An 11,082-nucleotide genomic window follows, 5' to 3' on the forward strand; every position below is an offset into this window, starting at 1 on the left:
CCTTGACATAGCCGCATGAAGGCATTTGTTTAAGTACTCTTCTGATGTACTCTCGAAAAATAGATTTGACTCGCTATCGAAAACGTACGTGATAAGAACTGATTACATTTAATGTATATCCATAAAGTTAGAGTTATCCTCTCTATAACACTTTCAGCATCAGGTGACTGATTGATGATTGCCCTTAAAGTTTTGTTACAGATGGTTTCCTGCTGAGACCAGATCTTGATTGTCATTTTATTGAAAAATATATTTTTACATACACAAAATTTGCTGAATGATAGATATACCATAAAAAGGAATCTAATAATGATACAAAATGATTTTATATACTGACTAAATGAGTGCAGAAAATGGCAATTAACAGATTAGTTTATATTTTTACAGTAAATGTTTTGTGCCTGTTAGATACATCATATACATTCAATAGGCTTCTGAACAACATGTTTAGTTAGAACATATCTATTACTATTATGAGCTCCGTGTAGTTGGGAGTCGTATCTAGTATATTATATTTGCATGAAAAAGCTGGTCTGTCTACTAGCGATTCTACTACTGCTCAGGCCACTTGATTGGCAGGAAGCATCTCGCTGACTTGTGCCGGCGCTTGTTAGCTTACTGGACAGGGCACTCAAGTACCGCGGGTTTTGTGGCAGCGGTGTGAGCATCTTGAAGCAACATTTCTGGCCAGCAAAAAAAGCATGCGGAGGATTCTGAGAGGCTAAAGCTAGCAAAGGAGGCTCGAGGTGAAGAAGAGAGAAAACTTTGGAGCTGGCTGGTTTGAAGCGCTTAGGACTGACAAATGACGGAAATATCTTGTCTATAGCGGATGACTTGCTCGAGTTCTTTCTGGAATTTGGAATTTGTCCCAAATATATCTTTTTTCTTAAGTCATTCAGATTGGCATAGAATCTGGTAGAAGTGGCTGTTATCTCGGACGTGCGTCCTGTCTTAGTTTGTGAGCTCTCTGATCCTGTTGGTCTCCGATACTTAGTGAACGTTCGAACGCTTGCAGCTGGTGCAATCAGTCCACAGGTGAGCCTTTGCTGTATCTCTGCCTGTAAAAATTACATAGATGTTGTTTGAGTAAAAGTGAAAACACACTAGGTGATATTTAGCGCAATACCGCGCTGCGTGGCGCTAACCTGCGCTAGAACTCACTCAGCGAGCTCATGCAGTGCGATAAAGCCAGGTATTCTCTATCACAACTTAATCGCTAGCGAGATGCATTTCGATTGTTTGTTTTTTTTCCCAGAATGCAATTTTATGGCTGGTAATTATTTCTTATCGATGTTCACCAATGTACAGAAGCAACAATTTTGCTATTTTTTTACGATTGAAACATCATCAGAACGAACATTGAACTGCTCATAGATTCAATAAAAGCACTATCAGTCATGTAGGACATAACACACAAAAATTACAAAAAACCCAGTTGAAAATCAATATTTGAAATCAATCGTTGCGCAGGTTGACCATCTTGAGAAGGGTAAGTATTTAATATATTAAATATAAAAAACTATTATAAAGTAAACTATATATAAAAATCGTAAAATATCACTGTTAAAAATACAAGAATTGCTTTTTGTATGTCTTCTTGTAGAGTACAATCCGTGAAGGTGAGATAGGCCTAATAACAAAAGCGGAAGTTGTTTACATTGTTGCCTAGACAGCACCATATTGACTTACCTAAATTAATTAACAACTGTGAAAAAACTAATGATACGGAATTTTATTGGCAGTTTGTGAGGGTGCCTACGTTATCATTTGCTGGTGAATCACTCAAGTGTGTTTAGGCACACGCCAGCCATATCTCCGCGCTCCTCAAGACGGGCGTGATAAAATTGCTTAGTGTGTTTGGACCTTAAGTTGTGTTCCTTTGTGCCAACAAACTTCAGTAAAATAGTCATCACTGACAGTTGGATAAAGACACGTATTGGGTATCTAAGAAACCAAAGTATTCAGAACAGAATGTTAAATAACGAGATGCTAAATAACTCTATGCTAGATAACTCTATGCTAAATAACTTGGTAGCTCAATGTAAGAATTGAACAAATAAGATGCTGCAGGTTTGTTCTCAGTCTGAAGAAGTAGTTTTGTATTTCAAAGGAATCGCAAAGGTCAGCTATCATCTTTCAGTGCACCCGCCCTTTATAAGCATCTGTACGAAACATGGGATTTCATATTTATAGCACTGGCGATAGACCAAATCCCAAACCCCTGTCTTCAACACTCATTTTTAATCCTAACATCGTTGTACAAGAGCAAACTCTAAACAACTTCAAAGAAAGCTACATATTAGGTGAGACCAGATCGTCAGCAGCACAAAAAGTTAAGCTTGAAGTTAAAATTGATGGATACAGTTATTAGTGGATAGAGTTATTAGTGAATACAGTTATTAGTGGATAGAGTTATTAGTAGATAGAGTTATTAGTGGATGCGGTTATTAGTGGATAGAGTTATTAGTGGATAGAGTTATTAGTGGATAGAGTTATTAGTGGATAGAGTTATTAGTGGATAGAGTTATTAGTGGATAGAGTTATTAGTGGATAGAGTTATTAGTGGATAGAGTTATTAGTGGATAGAGTTATTAGTGGATAGAGTTATTAGTGGATATAGCTATTAGTGGATAGAGTTATTAGTGGATAGAGTTATTAGTGGATATAGTTATTAGTGGATACAGTTATTAGTGGATAGAGTTATTAGAAGATACAGCTATTAGTGGATACAGTTATTAGTGGATAGAGTTATTAGTGGATATAGCTATTAGTGGATAGAGTTATTAGTGGATAGAGTTATTAGTGGATAGAGTTATTAGTGGATAGAGTTATTAGTGGATATACTTATTAGTGGATATAGTTATTAGTGGATAGAGTTATTAGTGGATAGAGTTATTAGTGGATAGAGTTATTAGTGGATAGAGTTATTAGTGGATAGAGTTATTAGTGGATAGAGTTATTAGTGGATAGAGTTATTAGTGGATAGAGTTATTAGTGGATAGAGTTATTAGTGGATAGAGTTATTAGTGGATAGAGTTATTAGTGGATAGAGTTATTAGTGGATAGAGTTATTAGTGGATAGAGTTATTAGTGGATAGAGTTATTAGTGGATAGAGTTATTAGTAGATAGAGTTATTAGTGGATGCGGTTATTAGTGGATAGAGTTATTAGTGGATAGAGTTATTAGTGGATAGAGTTATTAGTGGATAGAGTTATTAGTGGATAGAGTTATTAGTGGATAGAGTTATTAGTGGATAGAGTTATTAGTGGATAGAGTTATTAGTGGATAGAGTTATTAGTGGATAGAGTTATTAGTGGATAGAGTTATTAGTGGATACAGTTATTAGTGGATATAGCTATTAGTGGATAGAGTTATTAGTGGATAGAGTTATTAGTGGATATAGTTATTAGTGGATAGAGTTATTAGTGGATAGAGTTATTAGAAGATACAGCTATTAGTGGATACAGTTATTAGTGGATAGAGTTATTAGTGGATAGAGTTATTAGTGGATAGAGTTATTAGTGAATACAGTTATTAGTGGATAGAGTTATTAGTAGATAGAGTTATTAGTGGATGCGGTTATTAGTGGATAGAGTTATTAGTGGATAGAGTTATTAGTGGATAGAGTTATTAGTGGATAGAGTTATTAGTGGATAGAGTTATTAGTGGATAGAGTTATTAGTGGATAGAGTTATTAGTGGATACAGTTATTAGTGGATATAGCTATTAGTGGATAGAGTTATTAGTGGATAGAGTTATTAGTGGATAGAGTTATTAGTGGATATAGTTATTAGTGGATACAGTTATTAGTGGATAGAGTTATTAGAAGATACAGCTATTAGTGGATAGAGTTATTAGTGGATAGAGTTATTAGTGGATATAGCTATTAGTGGATAGAGTTATTAGTGGATAGAGTTATTAGTGGATAGAGTTATTAGTGGATAGAGTTATTAGTGGATAGAGTTATTAGTGGATAGAGTTATTAGTGGATACAGCTATTAGTGGATACAGTTATTAGTGGATAGAGTTATTAGTGGATATAGCTATTAGTGGATAGAGTTATTAGTGGATAGAGTTATTAGTGGATAGAGTTATTAGTGGATACAGTTATTAGTGGATATAGCTATTAGTGGATAGAGTTATTAGTGGATAGAGTTATTAGTGGATATAGTTATTAGTGGATACAGTTATTAGTGGATAGAGTTATTAGAGGATACAGCTATTAGTGGATAGAGTTATTACCAAAAAAACAGGAATAAAGAAATCAATATATTATTATACAGGAAATACTTAAACAGGGAGTTTAGAAAGCCTTTACGTTTTGATAAACAGTTGAAAAAGGAGACTTGAGATTTCAAAAAGTTGAATTTATTTGTTTTCCTGTTTTCCATGCTTTGGTTAAATAAACATTGCAAAGTTGAGAAAGTATTATCATTATGAAAGTAAAGTTTAATCAGCGTGAAAGCGTACCAAGTAATTAGCGATTAGATTGCAGTGTTTCCTCCATAACAACCATTACAAAGGTACACAGTGTTTCCTCCATAACAACCATTACAAAGGTACACAGTGTTTCCTCCATAACAACCATTACAAAGGTACAGCCATCCAAAGCTAAAATGACTTCATATCTTATAAATTGCCGCAAATTGTTACAGAAACTTCCTTTCTTATTTGAAGTTTCTTAAATTCTGCTCTTTGGACTTCACCTTTTCTCTCGCTGCTGATTTAGAAAGCTGCATTTCAAAAGTATCACAACTAATTCAAATGATAGAACTATCATTCAGAAGGAATACATAGCAGCAAGGAAAACTTTATAAAGAGAAACTGAGTAAAGCCAGTCTCCTACTAGAACAGTATAATGGACTGTAGGTAGTCATACCGGAGTCAGTGTGGGCAAGAGTTGTTCAAGTCTGGCAGCCCTCGCTGTATTTGTGCTGATGAGATTTGGGTTTGTCTGCCCACTGTTACCCATCATTTTTCTACATCAAATACACAGATAAGAGTTACAACAAACAAACAACATTACTGGCTTTGTAAAGGGTCTACTATCTCAGCGTGCACTTAAAAGATGTCTGATATTTCATCGCTGACTTAAAGAACATGAAAAATCTATAAACTTTAAAAGTTTGTTATTTTTGATTTTAAGTAAAAACAATTTTTAATTTACAACAAGCCTCACACATTTCCGTCACTAACTGTGCAATTGTCAATGTTTGTATCAATTGTGAACAAAAATTGACCATAAGACTAACTCGTGTGACAAAGGGTCGGGCGACAAGCGGTACAAGTAAGATGACGCAAACACGAGTTAGACTATTCTGTAACTTTATACGGCTTCTCAAACTGCCTTTTATTTAAAATCTGCTAAAATATGAGTATTTCTGTCTCAACTTGGTTTGCATAAAAACCAAAATAAATCAATCTTAAAATTTGGTATATTGGATGACATTAAAATGTTGATGTTGATTTTTAACCGTTTTCAGACCGTGTTTCAATTTCGATAAATATTATAAACAATCTCAGCGGTCAGGTTAGGTTGTATGTCATTTGTAGCTTCTCCACTTGACTAAACTTGCATTATAAGTGTCAGATACAACTAGCACTAGTAGAGAGTTTCTAATTGTTGTGTATAGCCTGAGCATGTGGATTGTGAAAGTTGCAGGTAAAGTTACGATGTTTTACCATGGACTTGTCTTACCTTGTTGCTGTCTACTTTCTTGGTTACTCATTGGTGTAAATACTACACTGCATGTAACATGGCGGCCTTTACTGAATATATATTGGTTTGGAGTAATGTCCCCCACCTGGATGAGCGCATCACAAAATCAAACATGCTACATAATTAATATTCTTAGAAGAAACCTGTCTCATTCATTTCTCTATTTTAAGTTACATGTAATTCTTTTACTTTTGTTATAGAAGGTTTCTATCAATGCTGCTTGCTAAAGGTAATCTAGACAAACAGGATATGCCCTAAAAATACTGTTTCTATGACCAACCTTATTGACTGGGCATTTGCTGCAAATTCATTCCTAGTTATAATATTTGTACTTGTTAGTGGCTCGCCGCGTCTTGCTCTTTGCTACTTCTGTGTTTTTAACCCAATTACTTCTTGTGCCCATTATTTAGTCGATAATATTTTATCATGAACTTTCCGAATAGCTAGTAACTGTAGCATTCTGTAATCTAGAAAGTTTTAATAGCGTGGATCAACTAAATGACTAATTAACTTTGATGCTTGAAAAAGGTTGAAAATTGTTTTATATTTGATATTCGCTTTGCACAAGTTTACTAGCTCGATATACAGCCAGTTTGGTATGCTGCCAGTTTGGTATGCTGCCAGTTTGGTATGCTGCCAGTTTGATATGCTGCCAGTTTGGTATGCTGCCAGTTTGGTATGCTGCCAGTTTGGTATGCTGCCAGTTTGGTATGCTACCAGTTTGGAACACTGCCAGTTTGGTACGCTGCCAGTTTGGTACGCTGCCAGTTTGGTACGCTGCCAGTTTGGTACGCTGCCAGTTTGGTACGCTGTCAGTTTGGTACGCTGCCAATTTGGTATGCTGCCTGTTTGGTAGGCAGCCAGTTTGGTATGCTGCCAGTTTGGTATGCTGCCAGTTTGGTACGCTGCCAGTTTGGTACGCTGCCAGTTTGGTATGATGCCATTTTGGTATGATGCCAGTTTGGTATGCAGCCAGTTTGGTAGGCAGCCAGTTTGGTTTGCTGCCAGTTTGGTAGACAGCCAGTTTGATATGCTGCCAGTTTGGTATGATGCCAGTTTGGTATGCTGCCAGTTTGGTATGCTGCCAGTTTGGTATGCTGCTAGTTTGGAATGCTGCCAGTTTGGTACGCTGCCAGTTTGGTATGCTGCCAGTTTGGTACGCTGCCAGTTTGGTACGCTGCCAGTTTGGTATGCTGCCAGTTTGGTATGATGCCAGTTTGGTATGCAGCCAGTTTGGTATGCAGCCAGTTTGGTAGGCAGCCAGTTTGGTTTGCTGCCAGTTTGGTAGACAGCCAGTTTGGTATGCTGCCAGTTTGGTATGATGCCAGTTTGGTATGCTGCCAGTTTGGTATGATGCCAGTTTGGTATGCAGCCAGTTTGGTATGCTGCCAGTTTGGTATGCAGCCAGTTTGGTATGTTGCCAGTTTGGTATGCTGCCAGTTTGGTATGCTACCAGTTTGGTATGTTGCCAGTTTGGTATGCTGCCAGTTTGGTAGGCAGCCAGTTTGGTATGATGCCAGTTTGGTAGGCAGCCAGTTTGGTATGCTGCCAGTTTGGTATGATGCCAGTTTGGTATGCTGCCAGTTTGGTATGATGCCAGTTTGGTATGCAGCCAGTTTGGTATGCTGCCAGTTTGGTATGCTGCCAGTTTGGTATGTTGCCAGTTTGGTATGCTGCCAGTTTGGTATGCTACCAGTTTGGTATGTTGCCAGTTTGGTATGCTGCCAGTTTGGTATGCTGCCAGTTTGGTATGTTGCCAGTTTGGTATGCTGCCAGTTTGGTATGCTGCCAGTTTGGAACGCTGCCAGTTTGGTACGCTGCCAGTTTGGTATGCTGCCAGTTTGGTACGCTGCCAGTTTGGTACGCTGCCAGTTTGGTATGCTACCAGTTTGGTATGATGCCAGTTTGGTATGCAGCCAGTTTGGTATGCAGCCAGTTTGGTAGGCAGCCAGTTTGGTTTGCTGCCAGTTTGGTAGACAGCCAGTTTGGTATGCTGCCAGTTTGGTATGATGCCAGTTTGGTATGCTGCCAGTTTGGTATGATGCCAGTTTGGTATGCAGCCAGTTTGGTATGCTGCCAGTTTGGTATGCAGCCAGTTTGGTATGTTGCCAGTTTGGTATGCTGCCAGTTTGGTATGCTACCAGTCTGGTATGTTGCCAGTTTGGTATGCTGCCAGTTTGGTAGGCAGCCGGTTTGGTATGATGCCAGTTTGGTAGGCAGCCAGTTTGGTATGCTGCCAGTTTGGTAGGCAGCCAGTTTAGTGAGCTGATAGTCAGTTTGGTATGCTACCAGTTTGGTATGCTGCCAGTTTGGTAGGCAGCCAGTTTAGTGGGCTGATAGTCAGTTTGGTATGCTGCCAGATTAAAATGCTGCTATTGAAAATAACTAGTTAATATGCATTGAGATGTTTTGGTCCAAAAATCAAAGACATTTTAAACAGAGCTTGGGCCTCCACATACTAGTTAATACTAACAACAAGCTTGCTTCAATGGTCAGGAAAGAACTATCTCTGTTACTAGTCTGATAGCACAGATACATAGCAAAGCTAGTTTTGTGCTATTGATCACAAGGAATGTGCTATGGTATTTTTACAACACGATTACGATGATGAAATATCTAATTTACCAGATGATGTGACTTTGGAGAACATATTGGTGGAAGATGTTTGGTGAATGTCACCAGCATTCAAAAGTGATTCGTTGGTTGTGATTGCCAAATGACCACAAAGGGTATATAGACAGACACTCAAATGAGTTAATCAACAATTACGTAGAGCTTAACAAAAATGATAACCACTACAAAAGATTTTGTCGTGATATAAAAGGTAGCGATGTAAAAGGCAACTCAATAAAGCTCAAGCCATTTCTTGAGCTTTATTAAGCTATACCGAAAGGTATAGCTTAATATAGCTATACCTTGCGGTATAGCTCAATATAGCTTGAGAAATAGCTCGGTATAGCCATAGACAATGCGCTACAATTAGCAAGTTTCACACTGGCCAGAACAAACAACACAGCTCACAATAAGCAAGGAGTTTGGAGACAGACAACTCCTCAGAATTTGTTTCAACTCAGGATTATCCTCCATGTTTACATTAATACCATTTACTATTGAAGCATTTAGTAAACTATGTTGTTGAATAAAAAATTGGTAAAATAACAAAGCCGTGATTTTGTAAATAAGATAAAAGTTATTTTACTTTGTACCTTAATTGAAGGCAAGCCTCTGGGCAACTCGGGCAGCACCCGCTGCCGAGGATTTCACAGCTCTCTCTACATTGTCTTTTACTAGCTTGTGGAAGACAGTTATCGTTGGCAGAGTTTCCAGCTTCAGAGATTTGTGAAATATTATCAGACTTGCCTAAAACTACATTCATTTTTTGCAATATCAAAGCTTGTGGGCTTTTTTTTTAAAGTCATCTGTACTTTTTAGAACAAGCAGGACTTCCACCTTTTAGCACAAGCAGCAATACTCAGAGCTTGTATCAGTCAAGTTTACAGAAAACAGATTGAACCGCTCTAAGTAGGTTGACACAACTCTCTATAATGGAATAGACCTGCTTACCAGGTAGACATGAAGAGTTCAATGAGCCAATAGAAATAGACAGAAGCTGTCGACAAGTTACTGCATTGTCACTCCCACCTTCACTGCACTTGCTATCCATTTGTCACTTCTCATAATATGTAAAATTTAGATTTTAATAACGAACAGTCAAAACTAGAAATAGGATGCCAGTACTGATGTATGAGTGTAGAGCAGTTAACAAAGATAACAGAAAACAGTTAGAAAAGCACCATTACAAAAGAGAGCATTAGGCAGGTGAAAAGTTATCAGCCATTGAGTGTGTCATTAGCAGCAAACTATTGACTAGTGTCAACACAACTACACCAATACAACCAGGCAGCCCATGATCAGCAGCTAGTCTTGTGAATTGATTTTAGTACCGAGTAATACCCTAACTCAACTTATAAAGGCTTCATAAGTCAAATGACACTGATGCAAGTAAAACTACCGAATATGATCTTAAGGTACCTGTGAGAAAGTTGCTGCCGATGTGAAAGAGAAGATCTTTATGAACCATCTGACTTTAGATTCTAGCTATGAGCTTGTGTTAATAATTGATCCCTATTGATTACCTCTATTACTCTCTCATAACTATTCTAAAGCTTTATTTAACAAAACCGCTGACATTAATCTTGTACAAAGAGATGAAGTACATTTATACAATGTAAATTTGAGCGTCTCATTTCGATCAATATTTAAATAGTGATATTTAAATTCAATGTCAAACCTTTTGGCAGGTGCGAACAAGAAGCAAGTGGAGCCTAAATCATCGAAAAAAGATAGACTTTATTTGTGACAGTGATATAAACCGTTCGAACTTGAATAATGTGAGAGCTACAAAACTAGCGTCCCTTTCACTTTAAAACAAAACTGCTTGTAGATACTAGCTTACTATAGCTTCCTAGCACTAGCACGTTTACTGTATATCTGTATATCTGTAGGCATGCTACTCAGCTGTTTGTTCATTGATATTGGATAGAAACGGTTTAATGCTTAAAGAAGTATAAATGAGATAATATTTGGAAGTGTAACAAACTTAGAATACTGAGAATACTTGTAGGAAGTTATAAACATATTCAAACGCTGTACTATTATATACCTCAAGAGAATACTTGTAGGAAGTTATAAACATATTCAAATGCTGTAGTATTATATACCTCAAGAGAATACACGTAGAAAGTTATAAACATATTCAAACGCTGTAGTATTATATACCTCAAGAGAATACACGTAGAAAGTTATAAACATATTCAAATGCTGTACTATTATATATCTCAAAAGAATACATGTAGGAAGTTATAAACATATTCAAACACTGTACTATTATATACCTCAAGAGAATACACGTAGGAAGTTATAAACATATTCAAACACTGGAGTGTTATATACCTCAAGAGAATACATATATGAAGTTATGAAGATATTCAAACACTGTAGTGTTATATACCTCAAAAGAATACACGTAGAAAGTTATAAACATATTCAAACACTGTACTATTATATATCTCAAAAGAATACATGTAGGAAGTTATAAACATATTCAAACGCTGTACTATTATATACCTCAAGAGAATACACGTAGGAAGTTATAAACATACTCAAACACTGTAAGTGTTATATACCTCAAGAGAATACATATATGAAGTTATGAAGATATTCAAACACTGTAGTGTTATATACCTCAAAAGAATACACGTAGAAAGTTATAAACATATTCAAACGCTGTACTATTATATATTTCAAAAGAATACATGTAGGAAGTTATAAACATATTCAAACACTGTACTATTATATACCT

Source organism: Watersipora subatra, chromosome 11 (assembly GCF_963576615.1).
Source record: "Watersipora subatra chromosome 11, tzWatSuba1.1, whole genome shotgun sequence".
Lineage (NCBI taxonomy): Eukaryota > Metazoa > Bryozoa > Gymnolaemata > Cheilostomatida > Watersiporidae > Watersipora > Watersipora subatra.